The sequence below is a fragment of the Cebus imitator genome, unplaced genomic scaffold (assembly GCF_001604975.1).
Source record: "Cebus imitator isolate Cc_AM_T3 unplaced genomic scaffold, Cebus_imitator-1.0 Scaffold382, whole genome shotgun sequence".
NCBI classification, from domain to species: domain Eukaryota; kingdom Metazoa; phylum Chordata; class Mammalia; order Primates; family Cebidae; genus Cebus; species Cebus imitator.
In genome coordinates this window covers 1,892,436-1,914,447 of record NW_016107697.1, presented here as the reverse complement: position 1 = coordinate 1,914,447, position 22,012 = coordinate 1,892,436, and the positions used below count along the sequence as shown (strand labels likewise).

The 22,012-nt window shown below is 32.6% G+C and overlaps 1 long non-coding RNA gene across 2 annotated transcripts in view; it reads left to right on the top strand.

Moving 5' to 3' along the window:
- Positions 1–22,012, top strand: part of LOC108288703 — a 220,562-nt gene that overhangs the window by 178,627 nt on the left and 19,923 nt on the right. For both annotated transcript variants that reach the window (XR_005196750.1, XR_001818803.2), the window contains exon 3: positions 6,054–6,146. This is a non-coding gene — a long non-coding RNA (uncharacterized LOC108288703). The remainder of the gene's footprint in view (positions 1–6,053; positions 6,147–22,012) is intronic.

Genomic DNA, 22,012 nt, shown 5'->3' with positions numbered 1-22,012 from the left:
GGTTTTTTTGTAATTTTTCAATTAAAAAGTCACTAAAAAGTAAACATTTTACTAAGTTTCTCAAGTAGAATATTAATGATTCAGGTAGGAAATAAACAGAACAGAAAAAATAAATTAATAATACTTGGCTTACAGAAATGACTTAGGTTGTATGTTTGGGTTTTTCCACCATGAATTTTTTTTCACCATGAATAAACAGATAAGATAAAAATAAAATTTTATGTTCTTAAAATGAAAGTTTCTCAAAAATGTTCTTCATATGTTCAGATATTATCCATATGTTCAATATTCAGCATTTCCATTCCAATGTTTGTAAGATGCTTTAAATAGTAATGAAAAATAATATTAGCTAATATTTTTTGATGTGTACTATATGCCAGGTGGTGTTCTATATGCCACACAGTATTTTAAATTCATTTGATTAAATAATTGATCCCTTGACTCACCATAAGATGCTTAAGTGATTTTTGCGTTTGTATATGTATGTGTGCACGTGTGTATATACAACTTGAGCCAGGGTAACTTTATTTCCATATACATTCTTGTACTCTTCATATGTCTTGCCACTCAGAGTTACAGGCCACTGGTTGAAGATCATTGATCTGAAAGTTCAAATTATCTTTAAAGTGAGGATGGAGTTAGTAGAAATATCTGAGGGAGGTAGAGCATCTTTTATTTATTTTCACATAAAGGTAAATTTTTAAACAAATTATATACAATGCATCTTGTTCTTTAAAAATTAGGACTTGGGATAGGACATAAAAGTCACCAATATTTGTCAAAATAATGAATATTAAAGTAAGTAAATTATCCGTAGTTGAAAAAATGGAATTGCCATGAATGGTAATCTTAAAAACATATGATGAATATAAAAAAACTAAACCATATCTGTTTTGAAGTGAATTTTTTCATATTTGATTTTTCATTCACTTATTCACTTAGCACAATTGTAATCAAAGCCTAGTTTGTATAAAATATCATGCGCTATTGAATAGATCTACATATTTACACATTCTGTTTGGACTTTCTTTAACATGTGATTCTGTACTCTAATAAATTATATCTTCATATTTAAATATTTTAAGTTAAATATTAAGGCTATTTTAGAGTAAAAGTCTGATGCACAGTAAATAAAAGACAACATTTTATCTTCTCTACCATATTATAGATTTGATGAGAAATTAGGTCAACTAGTGAAGTGGTTAGCTCTTCTCTTGAAAAAAACAGATTATGTTTGGTTATTTTTCCTTTACAATATTTAATATGGAAGGAAACTGATAGATACAGAAGCCATTAGGTCTTCAAAAGAAGCCACAGTATTTTATAATTTGTGGTGTCAGAAATACAAGTTATGGAGTGAAAGTTTACTTTGGAAGTAGTAATCCATTCATCTATCTATGATACTTTGGAGACTATTATAATGTTATGAGAACTTCCTAATGATGTCTTCTAAGTAATATTAATTATTTGTAATTACTTCATAAATATTCATTTTCTCTATTTCAGGGCCATCAATTTTCACTATCAACTGTAATTTTAATCCACTCAATTTTTTCCTCAAAATATTCTCTAGAATATGATTTTAAAGTAGTTTTTACTGCAATATTTTTTCTTCATGTACTTATTCATCCTTTATACATATTTATTATTTTAATTCACATGATTTTAATTGCCATATGAATTTATATAACAGGCATATAGATTTTTATATAAATTAAGACTATAGAAATTCAACATTATTTCTTATTTGAAAGGCAAAATTGAAGGAAGCAAATGTAGATTAAGAGAGCATATGATTTCAAGAGTTTAGTGAGCACATTTATTATATGCTTTTAAAATAATGATGTGGCTGATTAGCTAAATTAGTAAAAAATACAGCTATGATAGGCAAAAATCAAGAGTTAAATGATGTTGGACCCTCTGTGTGCACCATATTGCCCTTCAACATGTGTCCTTTAATTGCTGCTGTACTCACAAGCTGGGAAGGAATGTGGTGAGTAAGAAAGGAAGCAAAGGAAAATAAAATATGAAGGTTCCGCCAACTTATCTAATCATCTACACCCTGAAGGAGAGTTTTTGTTGGCCCAGTTCTCAGATCTTGCATTATACAAAATTAGAAAAGTGTGTAGAGAGTCATAGGTAGAACTCTGAGAAAAAGGGTAATAAATTAGAGGAAGGGGCTAAATCAATCTATTTAATGGGGGCCCCAAACATGGTAGATAATGCAGCATAGGATATGGCTGGAGAAAGATCCTCCCAAGTATCTGCAAATGGTGAGAGTAAGCTTTTGGGTTTACTTTAGATTTATTGATGGATATGAATTGTGGATTAGATCTCCTTCAAAATTAATTGAAAAAATCATTAAAGTTTGAGCTTCCTTTCAATTCCTGTTTGGCAGTTATACTGTGGTTTGCTGAATATGACTGCACAAATTGACTGGACCACATAGGCTCAAGATTTATTAGGGTTACAGGTGAAATCATATGTCAGTGACTAATAGAAGTTGTAATACTACTTGCAAAGTCACCATTGCAATTATATGTGTAATCGGTTATAAATATGCACAAGTTGTTAGGTGCAAATAGAACTGCTATTTGAATATAACCTTTTGTACTAATAGATGTGATTAAAAATAAATTGAAATTTGGAACTTATTGTAGTTAATATAGTCAAGCTTAAATTTTCACAGTAATACAATGGAAAAAACGCATATCTGTAGAAGAAGTTATCTATGAAGTTTTTCATATTTTGATCCCATGTACTATGTGATTATATGTGCTTATTGACCAAGCAGTGTCAATTACATTGTGGTATATAGTAGCTATAAATGTTTTTGTAGTTATTCTATATTTGAATATAGCAACTTAGTTCTAATTTTTAAAGTTTCATTTGTAAAAGCTATAATCTTAACTACTATTTTCTAACTGAAGTCTTAATGTGTAACTCCAAGATAACAGTAAAATGGAAATTACTTTCAGTAGAAGTTATAATAAAGATAACAGAAATATTTTAGACCTAAATTTTGTTTACCCTGTGTGAAAATAGGTACTACATGGAGAGAAGGTATTAAGAAATTATTACATAATACCACATATTTGCAAAGTTGTTCAAGTGCTTTTGCTTTACAGCAGATTAGTTCTTGGTTACTTTCCTTTTCGAATAAATGTCAGATGTCACATTATTAGACAGGAAAATGAGGTAATAGCTCAGAGAGAGCTGTTATAAATACTGTTATTATTTATAGAGATAAGTAATAGGAAGGTTTTCAAAGAAACCTTTGGAAACTCTGTTAGTTCAAAGCTCTATTAAAAGCAAAGTGGTTTTGATTGAGGGAGGCCCACAAATGATCATCTAAAAGCAACATTGTGTTTTCACAATGACCACTTCAATAAAGCATCAGTCAAGACTGTGAAGCCTGCAGTTGAACACTTTGTGGTCACACTTGGACTGTGCATAGACAAAGCCACATGCTTTGTTTTAAATAATCCCTAATGTACAAAGTAGTGATTGTAATGTTGCAGGTCTTTTTTCTTTCCTCCAGAAATTACTATTACAGATTAAAGTTACGTAGATGTTTTGAGCCTCTTAGTTTAAGGGAACTATCTAAATATTAAATTGTACCAGCAGCCCCCAAACAATCATTACAAAGTGTAGAATGCACTATAAATGCTTACAATTCCTGGCACTGTTTATACTTCATCATAAATCTTATATACCGGTTTAATAAACTCAGTATACTTAAATGTGAAAACACTTATTTTTAAGCTGTATCCACCTCTGTATTGTCCTTTGCCTTTAGATGCAGATATCATACACATGAGAGGTAGAGTTTGTAGAAGATAGCACCGAATTCAGCACTTTCTATTCTAGCAAGTTATTTGTTTCCAAACACTGTCAACTTACAGCTACTTACAGTAGACCACTGAGATTGATCTGACTTGATGTTGAAAATCTTTATCAGGTTCCTATGTATGCAAATATCATCTTCTCTTACTAGTAAAGCAGGCATATTTCTTAGGTATTTTATTAGACTCTCCAGGATCTTCCTACATATAGTTTTAATTTCATTGTAATTTCTGTTTTAAAAAGAACAGAATTCTAATAATGTATAAGATAATTATGCCAAATTTGGTTTTTGTGAATTATTGAATCTCATTTTTTATTCACCTCGCCTAATGTCCCACAAGCACAGTCAAAAGGGTTTTTGAGTTTTATTAAACTACCTTATTATTAAATACTTGGATGTTAGTTGCACAAAATAAGGTCACAATACAGCTTTTGTAAAATAACATGTCACAGCATTGACTAGAACTGTCTTTGTAACGAACATGCAATTTTTAAAGTTTTGTTATTTTGAGACTAAATTTCAGAGTTTCAAGAACATTCTTATAGTTCAAGTCTACCTTTACTCGATAGATTGCTGAAGTGACTTGGTTTTATTTTAATATGGAGCTTGTAATTTGATTTGTGTAGCCAAACCATTCTACCATAGGGTTCTTATTTTCTACTGAGCTCAGAACCATTTTTAAGAACTGCATATTTCACAAAGGCCCAGGAAATTCATGTGACTTTCCAATAGCCTTCTGCCTCAGCCTTCCTTCACCACTCAAAGTATACACCTCCTTGAAGTTTCTAGCACAGCCAAACAGCTACAGCTACACACTCCCTAAAACTTAGTTCATTCAATTTGGCTGTCTTCTCAGCAGAAGTCACTCCCTGCTTCAACTTATGTAAAACCTATACAAGTTCTGACCCACACCTCGTGTTGCTTCTTTTCAAAGAAGCCCAACCTGTTCTCCAAAACCCTCAGTGATCTCTGTCTTCTCTGATACCTATATGGCCTATTATCTGTGTCACTCAAGTTTCACACTTACCAACTGAGACTGTGTAGTTAGTTGTTATTCCTACTCAACCAAATTATAAGTTATTTGAAGTCAGGGATCATGATTTATTACTTCCTTATATATGCCATAGCCCCAAATTCAGAATTTTACTCATAGCAGTCATATCTTTTTAAATATAAAAAGAATTATAAGAGATGATCTCAACTACATTAGATAGATAAGAGACCTGGATCTCAGTTCTTAAAGGAAAGACTAAAAAATATTTGGTGATTGTTGAGTGCTGGGTTTACTACTAAGTGTTGGAAGGAGTTTTAATTTTTTTGTATATATGGAATACTCTACAAAATGGTCCTTTTCAAACTTGAATTTGCATTGGAATCAACTGAGCATTTGTTAAAACACAGATTGAGGGGGCCAAAGCCCAACATTTCTGATTCAAGAGGCCAGGAATGGGGTCAAGAATTTGCATTTCTAACAAGTTTCCAGGTGATGTTAATATTACTGGTTCATGGACTGCCTTTTGAATAGCATTACTATAAGAGAAAGGTTCTAATACCTAAATGCTATCTCAATGAGAGTTTTTCTGTTTTTGAAAGAATAAGTTAAAACTTTTGTATTAAATAACCAGGTTTTTAAAAACATATCAGTGGTTTACATTCCAAACATGCTTTCAATTTGCTCCTAAGGGTTCCACTTTTCTAATGATTCACAGGTGTTAATTGTCCATGTAAAGAAATAATTTTAAAAGCTCTTTTCATTCATTTTTTATCAAAATTCAGTTTTTATTGGAAAGGACAAGACAAATGCCAATAAAGCAATGACTTCTTATCTAAATTTAGCATTCTCATACACAATTGAGAACAGGGCTAATTGTAACAACTTTCTGGAAGGCAGTTTGGCAACATATATAGAGAACTTTAAAAATGTATACACCTTTCACTCTACAGTCTAACTGGTAGTGTTTATCCTAAGTATAAAATAAGTAATCAAATATGGAAATATTCTATACTTTGGTGTTATAATAGTTGACTAGGTATATACATTTGTCAAAACTCATGTTGTCCATTTAAAATGGCTGCTTTTTTGTTAATTGAATAAAAATTGAAATAAAAACTTTAAAATTGAAATAATTATTTTTTAAATAAAATTGAAATAAAAATTTTAAAAGTATCAGTAAGCAATCACTTCCTTTTTTGTTTTTTTTTTCAGCTGCAGTCATGTCATTGATACAACTTCTGATCCACACCTCATGCTCCTTCTTTTCAAAGAAGCCACCCAGTTGTTACCTACTTCAGGTTGAAAGTAAGTGTGAAATGAGAAATTGAGTTAAAGGTGTTTGCCATGGCCTCTGCAGTTACGTAGCTTGTGGAGAAGGCCAGGGTGTGTGTGTGTGTTGGGGAGCGGGGGGTCCAGGATCTGTGAAGTAGTCCTGCAGCTACTCCACTGGTTTTAAGCAATAGAGAATGCATGACCATTTTAATGACTCACCTGTTGGAAGTCTACCAGAGAGATGGAGAAGATAGAGACCGTAACAAGTCTTTTCACCTTGGATTTAAGCTATTGTCTAGAGTCACTGTACAAGTTCTGAGGTACTTTAAAGCTGAAGGACCTGAGTCTCTGGTGATTCATTCTCTCCGCTAGAGGGAATGAAACAGGTAAATAAATTAGTACAGCGTAGTTTTTCTAACTGATTTTCTAAGATCACAAACAGGCTTGCTCTTTCTGCATCATTTTTCTGCTTTCTTAGTTAGATTGTCAGCTCCTTTCGAGTACTTATTTATCTTTCTATCCCCCAGAGTCCTGCTTTATTTATAATTGCTACTCAGTAATTATGTAAGGAGATTGAAATAATTCCTTACTGTTAGTTGGTATTTTGCAAACTTTCATTTCAGTCTAGTGGAAAGGTAAGAATGTAGTAGTTTAGGAAGATATTGACAAGGATGTTTTGAAGGTATGGCCAATGGTATTACATATTATGTTTAATGAAAACCTTTAAAATAGCATCTCCTTTTTCATAAGCAACTTGCAAATCAGATTTTCTTAATTGTTTAAAGTAAAAAACAATGCTCTTTTCTGTATATCCCAGAACTGCAGATGAATATGGTTACTAAAACTTTTTCCAAGTCATATATTTTCATTAGCTACAGTGATCTTACAACTGAAGCTTAGCTATAGGCTATGTTAAAGATACATGAGGCAGAATATAAAGTAGCTAGAATTTACGGTGTTACATGGTATTGCAAAAGCAAGGCACACTGCTTTTTCTTAATCCAAACATATGTAGTCTAACTGGAAAGAAATTCTGAGATTAGATCTTTCAAATAATGAAGAATTTTTGTTGTTGGTGGTGGTGGGTTTGTTTGCTTTTAGTTAAAATTAAAGCACAAAGGTTTTATCAAAATATGAGTGAAATTGTCAGGGAGTTGCTTGCATTTGTGAGAATCTGCTATGTTCTTAATGGTACAGTGAACAAGAGCCATTAAACCTAAGAGTATGACCCTATAGCATGTACATCCAAAGCTGCAACAGAGGGATGTCTGTATAGAAACAGGAGTTTGCTGCCGCTACTGATCTGAAGTTCCCATTGACTCCCATATAATATCTAAAACCTGTTCATCACTTGCCTTTTGTCAAAAAGTTAGTCATATCATTTTTCTATTTTGTATTCCTCTAATTATTTTCAGTGGAGCAAGCATGTGTAAACTCATCAATTATATTTTTATAATAAAGTGTTTTTCACCTTGTAACAAGGCTATGACTGTCTCATAGCATTGAATCCAAGTCTGTGAAGTAGACCCTGTGAGAGAGACGAAGTGACTTGCCCAAGGCCACTTTGATGTCATCAGAAAGAAATTTAGATTCAGGTCTCGCTTACTTCAGGACCAAAGCATAGTTGTTCATATATCAGAATTTTAGATATTTGTACCTACTTTTGAAATGTTCTTATTTAATTCTGGCCATCTCCACCTATGACCCTGTCCAAATCGTGGGCAAATTTCTTTTGAGTGAGACTGGTTTTAATCAGTTCTTATGGTATCCCTCCACAGAGTTATTTCCATAGTAGAATGCATTTGAATGTGCTATAAATCTGCCATCATGGTCTTATCTCAAATATCACTCTCTCAAAAATGACTTTATTGCTTACTAGTATTATATTCTCTACAGTGATAGCTGATTTTATTTTTTTCAAAATATTTTTATCTGAACTTACATTATTTACTTGTGTACATGCTTCCTGTCTGTTTTTTCACTGGAATGTAAGCTACCTTGAAGCTTGAAACTTACCTACTTATTCCACTTTTTCGCTGGCATTTATGTGCTAGGCATGTAATAAAGCTCACCAGATTTTGGTTGAAGTAATAATCACTAGGTACTAAACGGTGGGATAACAATTACCGGGGGATGACATCACTCTCAAGCTCAGCAATAGTTCTACCGGGTAAGAGCATTACATTTTGTTTCTAGTCTTTATGTTCAGATGGGTTCCAGTGAAATAAAACTGAAAATTATTGCCATTTAGATGCCTTACTTTCCCTATAAAGTTATAAAAATGAGATAAAATATTAAAAATATTATTTTTATTACATATGAGCAGTTTATGTTTTAAAGTCTTTGAAATTATTTTCCTATGTGTATTCACAAGATATCACATTTTGATTAATTATTAATTCCAGCCATTTGCAGACATATACTAGTGGAGAAAAATGAATATTAATAAGGAAACCAAAATCTGAAAGTCATCTCTAAGGTTTTACTTTTCATAACTTAAAATGACTCACAGTTGCTTGGTTATTTATAACTATTTTTTCATTCTACATTCTACATCAAACACACATCTCTTTCATTTTTTTTCTATTGGCAAGTAAGCATTATAGATTAGTGAATTAATTAGGCATCATAACACGTTTCAATACTACGCTTTCTTTTGGTCTAAAACCGGAAAACAAATCTAGACCACATAGTAGCTGAGATCATAACCTGTGAAAAAAAAAAATTCTCCTAATTGGGAACAAGTTTGAAATAGAAATAAACCTAATTGGAAACAAGCTTCAAGAAAGGCACAATTGAAGACTTATCAGTTCTTTTTTCTTTCTTTTCTTTTTTTTTTTAGTGCATTAGAGCTGATAGTGACAGTAAACATAAACATACCTTTGAATATGTCCATACATAAATATATATATATGGATTTTATTTAAAAGCATTTAAAGTAACTTTTAATAATATAATATGTTATTCATAAAAATGCTTTTTGGAAGCAGTTGTTAATGATTTTCCACATTTGACCAATGAGGAAAGTGGGGATTGGGGAGATTATATGACCTACCCAAGACTGAATAATTGACTAAACATAGACTTGGACCTTGAATTCCAGTTATCTGATTGGTATCTCACTACTTAAATATAATATAAATTAAAAAGTACAAAATTCTCAAATCAAAATTTAAGTAAAAGTTAGGTTAACTTAATTATTGTCTCTATTCAAGGTTTAGCTCCAGGCAACAGAATCTACTCTAGTTAAGTAACAGAAAACTATTTATTTTGGGGTATTAATTAGCTTATAGTTGAATTACTGAGAAGGCCAAGGGTACCAGGCTTGAATGCCTCTGAGCTAATAATACTGAAGCAAATCCAAAAATTGTTTCTGTGGAAGTTCACATGTTTTTGCTGCCTGCACATGAGCACTTATGGGGTCAGAAGCTTTGGCAGCTCAAGAAATGCCATGTCTCCACAACTGTACTTGCTTCTTCAATCTTTAGCCTTACAAGTCTTACTAGGTAGAAGCTTGCAAGATTATTGCAGGTTTGTTGAGTGCATATGTCAGGAGATATATCTCCCATAATGCTGAAATGTAACATGCTACCTCAAAATTTAGTGGCTTAAAATAACAATCAGCTATTTTTGTTCATACATCTGCAGGATAGCTGAGGTTGGCTAATTTAGGCTAGGCTTAGTTGGGTGACTCTGATCTGACTGGACTTGGTTCTTTGATGTGGGTTAGACTAATTCTGGATCTAGTTGAATTTATTCTGGTTTTCAGGCTGTGGGCAGCAGCTATCATAGTGATGGCAGAGGGCTAAACAAGCAGAAACACACAATGTATCCTCGGTTAAGAGTCAGACCTGGCAAATTCTCATTTCTGCAGCATTTCTTTGGCTAACACAGGTCACATGGCCAAGTCAAAAGTCAAGGTGAAGAAGTGCATTCCACCTCTAGTGGGAGGAACTGCAAACTCACAGAAGAGAGTAAATGAAGGGAAGGGTACAGAATTGAGACTAATGCTCAAATCTAACATGCAGAAAATATTATTTTGAAATTACTCCCCTGAAAAAGAGGCACAGTTGAAGAACTATCAAAATGGAAATAGATTTTATGTAAGTTTAGGACTGAGTCAAAGAAAAGTAGTGTACTACATACATTTAAGGTAATGGAAAATCAAAGATTAGTATATTCAGCATAGCTTTTATATGCATAATGTTAAAACATCAGTGAAATATTGTGGGTCATGACTGTGATTCCTCTTGAAGGATTTATATACTCCATAAGTAATATGTAAACATGTAAGAGATGACATCATAATAGTATATATAAAGCAGTCTTACCATTGTTGCATCTTAATAAGAGAAACAAGATATGTATAAAATTGACATTTAAAATAGATTTTTAAAAGATTTTAAACTGAAAGTGTGTTTCTGTGCATTTTTATTCACCTATCTACTATGTAGCAGTATATGTGATCATGTGGCTCTGTGCCAAGTATAAGAAGGGGACACTGATGTCATTTCTGTTTGTTCAGTCTAGCGCATATATGAAAGGACAGAGGCATAGGCTCCAAAATACAAGCTGAAGAAAAAGTAAAATAAAAGTAAAATAGTGTTCTTATGAAGTAAAAATTATTTCATAACCACTTATAATCTAAGACCAGTCAGTACTTTGCTCACCTTGGTTAGGAATGATTTTGTACTCCTGAATGGATGGAGCCTCCTCTTATTTAACAATACTAACATGTAACAAAAGAAGAGAAATATTTCTCTGATTTCCAGATCTTTCCAAACCCTAAAATTACCAGTCCTTCCAAATTTGCAAGGACTGGAAATTTTACCCTTTCTTTTAGTACCTGCTATCTTTCCATGAAAGGAAAACATTATACTACAATCGCATAGTAATATGTAGTATTGTAATTATACCAGTAGCAAAGGCCAATAAATTTAAAAAATAATAAAATTACAAAAAACATATATATACAATTATATATATGTTTATATACATATAAATAAGATTTATATAAATACTAACTATATAAATTTACATATTTTATTTATAAAATTAATATATTTCATTTATATATATAATTACCTTGAATATAATTTCTTTAAACATTTGAGTTGTTAAAGACTGACTAAAAAGTAAGTTTTAATTTGATTTTACCAAATATAAGAAAGTTGTATTTTTTTTCAGTCTGATATGTTTTATGTGCTGCTATGCTTGTTTTATGATTATTTTAAATCATTTAAAATATTTTGGGCACTATAAAATATTTTATGTTGTTATGTAAAACTTAGTCTATAACCTAGATCATTTAAAAATGTTAACTGCCTTAACATTCAGGTGGTTAAAATTTTCCCTTTAGTAGCACAAAATACTTCTAATTTTATCATAGATATTAATAGATGAAAATGAATGTTTTATAAGGAAATTGAGCTGTTAAAATATTATTCAGCAATGTGCAGGATACCATTGCATGAAGATAAAAAGTCTGATTAAGGGAATTAGCAACTGGTTATTCAACTTCTACGTTTTCATTATTCTAATTTTATATTTGTAATACACTTTACGATAAGTGCATTACAATTAAAAATGTAGAAAATGTTTATCCATTTTGCACTTCAAATCATCTCAGATCATAATGAAGGTACATGTACCATGCTTATTCAGGCAAACACTGGGGAGTCATTGAGAGATTTTCAGCAGGATGATGTAGTTGAATTTACATTTTACCTAGCTTGCTTGATAGGTAAGTGAGAGATTTCTTTTTCGCTTAGATTTCTTATTTCTCTTAAAATATTAATATTTCTTATTAATATTTTTAAAACCCCTTGACTTTTAAAAATAATTAATAGACAATATTTTAGTTTTAGGTTTACAAAAAAATTGAGTGAGAATTACACAGAGAGTTCCCCTATGCTCCCTGTCGGCACACACCCACAACATCCTCCACTAGAGTGGTACTTTTGTTAGAATCAATTATCCTACTTTGAGGTACAATTAGTACCTAAAGTCCATAATTTCCATTTGAGTTCTATGGATTTTGCCAAATGCATAATGACATAAAGCATACCCACCATTGTAGTATCATACAGAGTAGTTTCATTCCCTAAAAATTCTCTGTGCTCTGCCTGTTCACCAATTTCTCCCACAATCCCTATCAATTACTGATCTTTTTACTGTCTCAATAGTTCAGCATTTTCCAAAATGCCTCGTAATTGGAATAATATGGTATGTAGCCTCTTTAAATTGGTTTGTTTCACTTAGTAATAAGAATTTATATTTTCTCCATGTCTTTTCACGGCTTGGTACCTCTTTTCTTTCTAGTGCTGAATAATATTCTATTATCTGGATGTACCACAGTTGTTTATCCACTCATTAACTGAGGAACATCTTGGTTGTTTAGGTTTGGTGTTTACAAATAAAACTGCTATAAACGTCTATGTGCAGGATTTTGTGTAGATGTAACTTTTCCATTCATTTGGGCAAATACCAAGGATCATGATTGCTGGATCATATAGTAAAAGAATGTTTAGCTTGCTAAGAAACTTCCAGATATTTTCCAAAGTACTGTATCATTTTGCATACCCACCAGCAATGTTCCTGTTATTCTACATCCATGCTTACATTTGGTATTGGCAGTGCTTTGGATATGGGTCATTCTAATGGATGTCTAATGGTATCTCATTATTCTTTTAATATGCAACTCCCTAATGGCATATGATATGGAGCACTTTTTTCTATGCTCACTTGCCATTATATATCTTCTTTGAAGCAAAATCTGTTCAGGTTTTTTGCCATTATAAAGTCAAATTCTTTGTTTTCTTATCATTGAGTGTTAGAATTTCTTGTGTATTTTTTATAACAGATCTTTATCAGATGTACCCTTTGCAAATATTTTCTCCCAGTCTGTGGCTTGTCTTCCCACTCCCTTGACAGTATTTTTTGAAGAGTGAAGTGGATAATTATAATTAAGTCCAGATATATGAAGTATTTTTTTCAAGGATTATACCTTTGGTGTTTTATTAAAAAGCCATACCCAAGTTGACATAATTTTTCTATGTTATCTTCAAGGAGTTTTATAGTTTTGGTTTTCAAATTTAGGGTCATGATTCGTTTTAAATGTATTTTTTGTGAAGGATGTAAAGTCTGTGACAAGATCTATTTTTTTTTTTTTTTGTAAATGTCCATTTGTCCCAGCACCATTTGTTGAAAAGGCTACTTTTGATCCATTTTATTGTCTTGGTTCTTTGTCAAAAATCAGTTGCCTCTACTTACATGAGACTATTTCTGGGTTTTCTGTTCTGTTACTTTGATCTATTTGTCTATTCTTTCACCGCATGTCTTGATTACTGTGGCTTTAAAATAAGTCTTGAGTCAGGTATTGTTGATCCTCTACCTTTGTTTTTCTTTGCAATATTATTTTGGCTATTTTGGGTCTTTTGCCTCTCTAAGTAAACATTAGAATCAATTTGTTGATATAGAGAAAATAACTTGCTAGAAATCCAGTTGGGATTACGCTGAATCTATAGATCAAGTTAGGAGGAACTGACATCTTGACAATATTGAGTCTTCCTATCCATGAACATGAAATATATCTCCATTTAATTCTTTGCTTTCTTTCATTATTTGTGTACCTTTCCTCATATATATATATATATATATATATATATATATAATTTTATTTATATTGAAGTATAAATAAATGGTAATGTGTTTTTAATTTCAAATTCCACTTGCTTGTTGATGGTATATAGAAAGCATATAACTTTTGTATGTTAAACATATATTCAGCATTCTTGCTATAATTACTTATTGGTTTTAGTAGGATTTCCTTTGTCAATTCTTTTGAATTTTCTACATAGATGATCATGTCATTTGTGACCAAAGGCAGTTTTCTTTCTTTCTTCCCAATCTGTATGTTTTTTTATTTCCTTTATTGCTTTAGCTAGGACCTCTAGTACTATGTTGAAAAGCACTGCTGAGAGGAAGCGTCCTTGCCTTCTTCCTAATCTTGGAAGTGAAACTTAAAAGTCTCTCACCGTTAAACACAATGTTAGCTGTATTATCTTATAGATCTTTTAAATCAACTTGAGGGAATTCCTCTTTATGTCTAGTTTGTTGAAAAGTTTTTGTTATACATGGGTATTGCATTTTCTCAGATATTATATGGGGTGTTTCATCCTTTGATATGATCACTTGATTATTCTTCTATGGCCCATTGATGTGATAGAGTACATTAACTGATTTTCTAATGTAGAATCAGCTTTGCATATTGATAAAACCCATGTGTTCTAAGTGCATCATTCTTCTTATAAATTGATTTGATTTGCTAATATTTTCTGAGGCAATATTAGGGTTTTCACACATATGTCCATGAGAGATACTGGTCTGCAGGTTCTTTCTTGTAATGACTTCCTCTGGTTTTGATATTAGGGTACTGCTGGCCTCATAGTCCTTGGTAGAAATTACTTCCCCTGTTTCTTTTTTTTTTCCCATTTATTTATTTTATTGCATTTTAGGTTTTGGGGTACATGTGAAGATCATGCAAAATTGTTGCATAGGAACACACGTGGCAGTGTGATTTGCTACCTTCCTCCCCATCACCTACATCTGGCATTTCTCCCCTTGCTATCTGTCCCCAGCTTCCCACCCCCCACCGTCCCTCCCCTATTTCCCCCCAACTGACCCCAGTCTATCCTCTGGAAGAAGCTGTAGAGAACTGGTGAAATTTTTTCCTCAGTTATTTGATAGCATTCATCATCAAATCCATCTCAGCCTGGTGGTTTCTGTCTTAGAAGGTATCAATTGATTCAGTTTCTTTAAATAGATATAGGCCTATTCATCGATATTGATTTTTTTCTTATGTGAGTTTTGGTAGTTTGTGTCTTTCAATAATTTGGTCTATTTAATCTAGGTTATCAAATTTGGTAGGCATAGGTTTATTCATAATATTCCCTTATGATCCCTTTATGTTCGTGGAATCTGTAGTAGTGTCTACTCTTTCATTAGTTAGCCTTGCTAGAGACTTATAAATTTTTTAGATCCTTTTGAAAAGCAGCTATTGTTTTGTTCCTTTTCTCTACTTATGTAATGTTTTAAATTTTATTGATTTCTGCTCTATTTTTATTATTTATTTTTTCTGCTTATTTTGAACTGATTTGTTCTTTTTCTGTGTTACTAAATTATAAGCTTAGATTATTGATTTTAGAAATTTTCTTTGCTAATATACTTATTCAATGCTACAAATTTCCCTCTAAGCACTGCTTTTGCTGAATATTACAAATTTTGATAACTTGCATCTTCCTTTTCATTTAGTTCCAATTTTTAAAAAAATTCTCTTAAGATTTCTTCTCTGACTCATGTATTATGCAGAAGTATGTTGTTTAATCCCCAAATCTTTGAATATTTTCCTTGTATCTTTTTGTTATTAATTTCTAGTTTAATTATATTTTGGTCTGAGAGAAGACATTGTATAATTTCTTTTATTTTAAATTTTTCAGAGTGTGTTTCATGCCCCAGAATGTGGTCTGTATTTGTCAGTATTTCAAATGAGCTTGAGAAGAATCTGCTGTTGTTGAGTGAAGCATTCTATAGATGTCAATAATACCCAGTTGCTTGATGATACTGTTAAATTCAACTATGTCCATAAAGATTTTCTGCTTCCTGAATTTGTCCATTTCTGATGAAAGGGTCTTAAATATTTCAAATATAATTATTCATCTATCTCTCCTTATTTGTCTCTCAGTTTTTGCTTCATATATTTTCATGCTCTGTGTTTAGTAACATGGACATTAAGGATTGTTATGTCATGTTATGTTGTTATCATTATGACTGTTGACCCCTTTAAAATTATGCAATGACCCTTTTTATGTCTGATAACTTTCTTTGTTAAGGCATGCTTAAGGAGAACATAATCCCCTAGCATATTTTAAAATTATTTATTTTCCCCTCTTCCTGCTAGAAGCACAGGGAATTCTTCTCTAATAGTCACTGTGAGAACCTGGTAAGATTCCTGGAAGTAGAGCTAATGTGTGACCTCCTTTAAGAATGGGTCACCCTGGATTTTTTCACTCTCAAGGCTTGTCCACACTGAGCATCCAGTAGTTTATTAGTTATAGTTCTGGCCTCCTTATCCTATTACTGGTTCTCATGCTTGTTTATTTCATGGGTTTATACTCAGGTAAATTGTATTTTTCTATATTTGTCTAACTGTCACTCCAACTTGGGGGCAGTGGTTTGTTCTGTGACCTCCCTTCTGTGACTGATTTAAGGAGAATTGTCGATCTTTCATTTTGTTTAGCTTCTCACTTGTCAAGAAGGAGGGATGACGTCTATGTGTTTTACATACGGAACCAGAAGTCAGAAGCCCTGAATTTTAGTAGTATTCTAAAAGGCTAATGTGTTTAGTTTTAAACAAAAAAGAAAGTGTAGAAAATGACAGACCATTATTTTATACATTTCGTCAAACATGTATTTCCAGTAATAGATTACAGTTGAGCAGATCAAAAAAAGTGTGATTTTTACAAAAGGGTCATATTAAAAGACTGGTAGGAATTGGTTATAGGTAATCCTCTCTGCAAATTTTGTAATTTATTCTATTCCAGTAACTGTGGTTATAGGTGAGTAGACTTTAAGTGATGATCTAATTGTTTTAAAGTAGTTGCAGGTAAATTGAAATAAATTATATATGAAAACATTATATCATAGAAAAGGAAAACAAAAACTTCTCTGAAAGAAGCTGTTTAGGGGAAGGAGTTTTACCTTTCCATTTTGTTCTTTGTTTTTATTTATCCAAACAGAATGCCATAATGAATCCTCCTCAGGTCTCAACTGATAGAAGATTAATACTTGAGGTTCACCAATGCACCTTATGATAGGTGACTTCATAAAACATACTTCAATGTCATATTGAAAGCTGGAGACAATTTTGTTGTTGTTGTTTGTAGACTTCAACTGATGTGTTATCTATTACAAGATAACTTCTAGATGGACTTGCATCCAGTTGTTACAGGAAGTTTGTCCTAGATATACCTTTGAAAATCATCAACACTACTATTCCAGCTTCCATGTAAAATTATCAAGACAGATATAAGTAAAATTTGTTTTCAAAAATCTCTAGCATATTTAAAGAATATCCTCCAGCCTTCATAGTGCTGCATTCCAGCTCTTAATAATCTTTAGTGCCAAATTCCAGCTGTAAAGAAAATTTACCAAATGCCTGAATCAAATTAATTCTATGATGTTTAATAAAATTTTTCTGAGTACTTCTGTGGACAGAGGGCTGCAATCCTTGGAGGCCATGTAAAGAATCTTTGGCAACCAAAGATAATTTTAATTTTTCAAGTTTGTTTATTAATGTCCAGGCAAGAGCTTTGAGTCATAGGATTATCTTGGACTCAAATCCCGATTCTCCCATTTTTCTGCTAATGTGACCGTGAACAAGTGATCTAGTATTTCAGAGCCTCAGTTTTGTCACTTGTAAAATGGACATAATTATTACAAACTTAGCAGATTGGTGAAAAGATGCAAGAGAAAACACATGTGAACTGCTAAGATGTTGCATGTAGTACTAAGATAGCATATAGTAAGCATTCCTAAATACAGTAGCTTCTGTGGTTGCATTTATTAATATTATTTGATTACTTCGTTTATTAAAAATTTGACAAACATTATGTACATTCAGTGTTACAATCACTGTTAACTGTTTAATATCATCTTGTATGCTGCTGAATTAGGTTAAATTTATATAGTTCTATTTTTATTTTATCGAAAATTGTTCCTGATCCTGTTTCACCTCCACACACAGGCTACTAATTTCAGTAATAAGCCAATCATAATAAATATGACTTATTTTAAAAAATCAAAAGAAATAAAATTTATTTTCTTTTATGGCCCTACTGTGGATAACTAACTTAAAAATGGGTCTTCTTTCTCTCTCAACTTAAACATTTTTCTTTGCCTTCTTTTAGGCTAAGCAAATTATTTCAGTTTAACTTAGTGGAGAACATGCATGCTTTGATGTTAGGCTGAATTAGTTTTCAGTCTTAACATTGCCACTTCTTAGTCCAGGAACTTAGATTATTATGAACCTCTCTGAAACTTGGCTTTCTCAGCTTTTCCAGACATAATGGCAATATCTGAGAATGGATGTGAAATTTAAAATACTGTTACCTAGTTTACTATCTGACACTGAGTAGGTTCTCAATAAATGATATATTCATGAAATAGATTAAAATCAGGCACAAGTTTTAATCTTAAAGTGTCATTTATACTTTAACTTTTCATTTGGAGTCTTATTTTGACAAGTCTCACAATTTTTAAAAATCGCTCTTGTTAAAGACATTGCCTATTAGATGAACATCATACTACATAATTTTAGAATTTTTTGTCAGATGAAGGCTTTGTGGAAAACATTTAAGGAAAATTTTAAATGGAAATCAGGTGTCAGAAGTTTAATTAGAAAAATTCATCCCTTATACATGGGGCTAATGTAGACTATGGCAAGCTGCTTAATTGTTGATTCTAAGGCTATTTTTACATTGTCAACATTCTATTTAGTAATCTTGGGGGAAATAGCATCAAAAGCAGACAAAGAAAAATGTTTCACTTTCCTGCAGCTGATTCCCGTGATTGCCTGACGTTTAGTTACATTTGGGCATCTGTCTCAGGAACTTCCATTGTCTGCAACCATATGCAAACTGAAGTGTGCATTGGGGTATAGACATGTAGACAGAATTTACACTTGGATATGCCATCTAACAGCAGCGGGAGAAGCTGGACAAGCCGAAGATACTTCATACAGTTCATTTAATGAACTGTTACTTTATTATTTTGTAAAGCTTCTGTAATGCACATTTATGATATAAAAAGTGCCTTGCATACTGCTTCATCGGAAGGGGACCTCATTTAGATTAACCTGTGACTTCAACAGCAGGTGGTAGAATGAACCAACTGCTTCAATTACTGCTTTTGCGCATGACTTTCATGTGTTGCTAAGATTATCAGAGGAACCTGATTACATCCCCTTAGACACTATTGTTGGCACGATGATTAAGCTGTTATTTTTTTTTTTTTAAGACTGGAAACCTAAAAAGCTTTTTGGCATGAGGCAAAAGCACTGTGTATAGAGATCAGTAAGATAGTGTGTATCATTGCCCTGTAGCTTATCTCCACATATACAGCTCCCTGGTGGATCCCTATGATAAACATTATTGGAACAATTAGCTGCTGCTGACACAGAATCCAGACACAATAGCCATGGCCAGCAGCACAGAGCCAAAAATTATGGAGCCAAAAACCATAAAAAGCAACACCAAGCTAGTCTCCCCATTCAACTGCTGTCATAAAACCCTCCCAGTGCTATGTTTGCATAGCTGGCTTCAACGATATGGCACTGTTAACACAAAAGAAGAAGCTGCAGCACTTGTCTTTGTTTAGCTGAAATTACAAGTCATTGAATTAGTATGTCATCTTTATTGTGCTGTCATGCAGCGGAGGTGAGGAAGGCTCCGTAATGGATGGGAGAGTTTGATGGCCTGAAAGACAGGCTCACAGATGGTTGTCGATATAAAACAGTTTTCCCCCCCTTTAAAAAAAAAAAAGAAGAAAGAAAGGGGGAGAAAAGGCAGAAAGTCTGCTTGGAATGGATCTTTGCTTATTTGTGCTATGAAACCAAGGAATATTCATATCAGTTTCAAAATTAAGAACTTTGGTTGCCTAGAGTATACAACAAAGGCATAGAATGCAAACATTTCTGAGGAGTGCATTTGTAATTTAAACAAAAGTGTTGAAACAATTTAGCTTCTTAGAAAGCTGGTTGTTATTGTTATTGTGGGGGGAAGCTTCTCTTATAATATTTCTAAACAATTGGAAGTTATTAGATAATATGAATGAGAAGAGCTAACAGTGTTTTAGAAAGTTTAAAAATAAAAAGTGAGAACTTTGACTATTTTTTCTTATTACAAGAAATTTAAAGTTCTGCACTTGTGCATATTTTCATTGAGAATACTAAACAGTTAATAAGAGAGAATTTGGGGTGAATTTGACTTCAGACATATTTTTAATTTAGTGATTTCTTGCCTACCTTGCTGCTTATCTATAGTTTTAGTCTTATTTACAGCATGTGATTGGACAACTATATTAGGACTAGCTATTGAAAATCAATGAAATGAGACACTAAATTTTATTTTTAAAAGACAAAAAGTTTTATTTCCTTTGACATGATTATTAAGAAGTTTTACCTAATAAAAGGTATTATTCTGAATTTACTTATTTCACGGAGAAAGCACTCTGTGTCCTAGTATTTCATTTCAGGTGGGACTCTCATCCACCAAACACTCATAGCAATGCTTTAATTAAGGAGGAAACCAGTTACATCTAAGAGTGTGTAGAATTTTTAATATACTCATAATTATTTGGGATTCTTTTTCTTGTGGACAAGAAAAAATACATGAAAACTTCAGAAAATAATTTTCTATTGTAAAATTGAGTCAGATGTCTGGAAATATATGAAAATCTTGAATGGGAAAAATACACAGGTGATTTTATATTATTTCTAAAATATACTTGATCATATCTAAGAAAATCATAAGGGATGAAATTCAAGGATTGAATAGTGCCAGAACATAGCTCTTTACAAAAGTGCCTGTTTTCAAAGGTGAGCAAAACAGCTTTCTAAGTATTTCTAAAGTAAGACTTCAGTGTCTTCAGAAAAAGCTGTATGAAGGAGAATTAAAGAATTAAATCCCTTGAGATCCTGTTTATCTATGTTTTTGCGGCAATATTATTGCATGTATAAACTTCTAGTTTACTTTTATGTTGTCTTTATTTGAGGATTGTGATGCTGATTCTTGCAGTTTGTTATGAAAGTGCTTGTGTGAGTTGGGGACATGGGGAAAAGAATGTGGATATATGATTCATCAAATCTGGATTTGAATCTTGGCTCTGACATCTGTTAGCTAAATAACCTTGATCAGATTACATAACCACTTGGCTTCTGACTTTCTTATTTGTAAATATGAGTGAGGATAAGTAGACAGAGTAGAGATAAGGGCAACAAGTGACCAGGCCACAGCTTGGGAGTGAATTTTCATAGGTGCGAGGTTGCAAGATGTAACTCATTGTCTCATTGTCCTGTGTCAAAAGTATTACACCAGTGTAAGGGCAAGGACTAGCAGACCCAGATCCTGGAAAAGGAGGCTTACATTGAGGTTTGGGCACAGAAAAGTATAAGGTCAGAGCAGAACCGACAAAATAACAGCTCGTTGCTGCCTGTCAGATCTAAGGAGAGAAGGCTCCCTAAAATCTGTCCAACTAGCACTAGTTCCAGTGCCCAGAGGCTGAGCTGAGGATCAAGAAGTCTCGGCTCTTGGTAGAGAAGAATTTGTGATCACAAAGCCAGGCAAGTCATTAGGGTTACTATCAGTTACAACTTAAAATAACTGAGCCAGTTAAGTAAAGATATTGATAGGGGTGAAGTAGGAAGATGGAGAACAAAGTGCAAACACTAAAGAATTAAGGTTTTCTCTCTAAGGAGAAGAAATTAAGAAGGGGACGTTTAGGACAGGCAGAATAAATTGAGTTATGATTAAGCCATGAGTTGCTTAACCTTGTATTGCTAGAAATGCTTTTTTTTTTTTTTTCCAAATAGGGGAGGGTCTGCTCTGGCAGCCACTACAGAGATTTAAATCCCCCTAGTCCAGGATTTCTCATGCCAATGGCTGCTTGGTTACAGACATGGTGGCTAGAACACGCAGTTTATTGGGTTGTGTGAGAGATTTTAGGAGTTTCATTCCCACTGTTGCTGAAACATCTTCATTTGTACTATGTCCCTCAAATATTTCTGTTAAGTCAGAAAGATTTTATTTTCTCTTTTTTTTTTTTTTTTTTTTTTTTTTTTTTTT